At 38.8% G+C, this 2,500-nt stretch overlaps 1 long non-coding RNA gene across 1 annotated transcript in view; it reads right to left on the reverse strand.

The window, feature by feature from the left end:
- Positions 1–2,500, reverse strand: part of LOC137992710 (uncharacterized) — a 20,745-nt gene that overhangs the window by 17,690 nt on the left and 555 nt on the right. Inside the window, exon 1 of the long non-coding RNA XR_011121737.1 lies at positions 2,375–2,500. This exon is cut by the window's right edge and continues 555 nt beyond it. This is a non-coding gene — a long non-coding RNA (uncharacterized lncRNA). The remainder of the gene's footprint in view (positions 1–2,374) is intronic.

Below are 2,500 nucleotides of genomic sequence, written 5' to 3' on the forward strand. Positions count from 1 at the left end.
TTCAACAAAATCTGTAGGTCAGTTTTTCAGAAAAATAAGTTTTTTTGAATTGTGTCGCTAATTACTTTTTTCACCTACAGAATTTTTTTAAATTTGAAAGACAAACGGTTTAAATTAATCTAAGCTAACATGCACAAAATCAAAAAAATTCACCGTCCAGAAGCAGAGATATAAACGAGTAAAGTTGCAAAATCAGGAAAAATTAGGGGGTTACAAGATCAGCATTTACGCATGCGTCACCCGCTAATCGAGTCCGCGCGCGAGTGGAGCTACAGGTCAACACAAACGGATTTAAGTAACTATTAAACCGTTTAAGTAGAATTTTCGTAGTTTTCGTGAATAGGAGATGTCTATTTATATGCCATGTATATAGGAATTGGAGAAAGGTAAGCGAAATTAGCGGTATTTGTTTATTTCTGGTGACCCATTTAAATCATGAGCTGACGCAAGCAGCTTACGAATTGCGTGTGTGGCTTACGCGCGCGCGCTCAGCTGAAAACCCTTTCGAGCCTCCTTAAAGTCCCTAATGTAACCTAGCGAGCCTGAAATGACAAGGACAATTTATATACGCACACGCAGAGACAAATGGGTTGTCGTTAAATGTAAACACTGGCCCATCTTTATCTCCGCTATTTACCATTTCGCAGGAAATATGGCTGTAGCCTGCGAGAGCATTCGGTTTTTCGTGTCCTTTGTCACCCGCAGAGAAAAGAACAGCGGGTTAAACAAGAGCCCAAAAAACCGGATGCTCTCGCAGGAGAAATATGCAGTCCTCGCAAAGACCTTTCAGAAGAAATCAGAAGTAAGGCCATCCCCTTTTTTTTCTCCGTTTAGTGTTGTCCGACCGGCCCAAATTTTTGGCATTTTCAAAAAAAATAAATTTAAAAAAAAGTAACGACGTGTTTAAACCATTTTTATATCGCATAGGAGTTTCGGTGGTTGATCCCTTTTCCGCCATATTGATTTTGGGTTCACGTCTTGTTGTTTTCCTGGCTCCACAGCTATGATGCTGGGGTACCAGGCCTCCGATTCCGAGACTGCTTATGAATTTTTTTTTTTCAATCCGACCGACCAACCCAATATCAGGAAACGCATTCGACGCGAAACCAACAAAACATGGGGTGGCCTAATGGCAAACGAGAAAATGGAGAAAGTTAAAGGGACTGAAACTGTATGAGAGTCTCGAATTGTTCTTGCACAATATCAATTCAAGTGAACCTTTGAGTATTTCGCTGAAGTACGGTGATATAGTTGTATAAAGTAAAAAAACAAAACAAAAACAGCAGTAGACTAGCAACCTTTGTGGCATGATTATGGTGCTGCAGCAAGATCCCCCTATAAGAAGGGGTTTCTCTCCACTAACTGAAATAATTATCTCTAGTAAAGTGGGCAAGTGTGGGGAAAATATTGTGTGTGTGGATGGTGAGTTGAGGGGAAATCATAACCAAAAATTAGTTTGTGAAATGAAGAAGAGAAATTCACATAGCAAACTCTCACAGTGGAGTTAGCAAAACAAAACAAACTCTGTGTGAAAATAAAAACTTTAATGTCAGAAACAGCCAGATGTATAAGAAACTAAATCAAGGAAGAGGAATAAACAAATATTTGAACATGAAAATTATTCAATCTTAAAAAATAAGAATAATAAATAAGAAAACATCCCTACCCAAACCCTTCGTTCTTAAAAATCAGGAAAGGGCAGCTCCAAAACCCAAAGAAATCCCATGAAAAATGAAACAGGTGTATTAAATGAGGCAAATCTAAACAACCTGAAGGTAAAGAAAACCTGACTGCGACACCATTAGGCTTGTAAATGGCTGCGAATCTTCAGGGGTAGAGCGCAACCGAGCAAGGGGGTTTCTAGTCCAGCGCTAGACCTCTACCCGACCCCCTTGTGTCGAGTCAAGAAAGGAAAAAGAAAAGAACAAGCGGAAAAGCAGGAGAAAATTAAAGGGACTGAACTGTATGAGAGTCTCGAATTATTCTAGCACAAAATCAATTAAAGTGAAACTTTGAGTATTTCACTGAAGTACGGTGATATGCAGGACTGGGAGGATATTTTGTAACTTTTCTTGTACGCTCTGACTCGAAATACGATAAAACCAGTTTCAACCGGGAAACGTCTTATAAGAATCAACTCTATTACCAAATGAAACCACAGGTAGCCCAAGCTAACGATGTAATTTGAGCATCCTGATCAGTTAAAATTATAAACGTTTGTATGGTAATTTGAAAACGTGTTTAGGAGTCGAAAATAAAGAACATGAATCGAACAAAAATGCCTTACCTTGTCTATTATTTCGTTTGTATGGTAATTTGAAAATGTGTTTAGGAGTCGAAAATAAAGAACATGAATCGAACAAAAATGCCTTACCTTGTCTTCTCGATACCTTATTAGTGTTTTTGTGGCGTACTTCCGCCATTTCAGCGCTATTCCAGTGGGTTGTAGGTTCACTGTTTTCTCTCTCTTCATTTATCTTCAAGGTTGGAAACTCCGATG

Source organism: Montipora foliosa, chromosome 2 (genome assembly GCF_036669935.1).
Source record: "Montipora foliosa isolate CH-2021 chromosome 2, ASM3666993v2, whole genome shotgun sequence".
In the NCBI taxonomy this organism is placed as follows: domain Eukaryota; kingdom Metazoa; phylum Cnidaria; class Anthozoa; order Scleractinia; family Acroporidae; genus Montipora; species Montipora foliosa.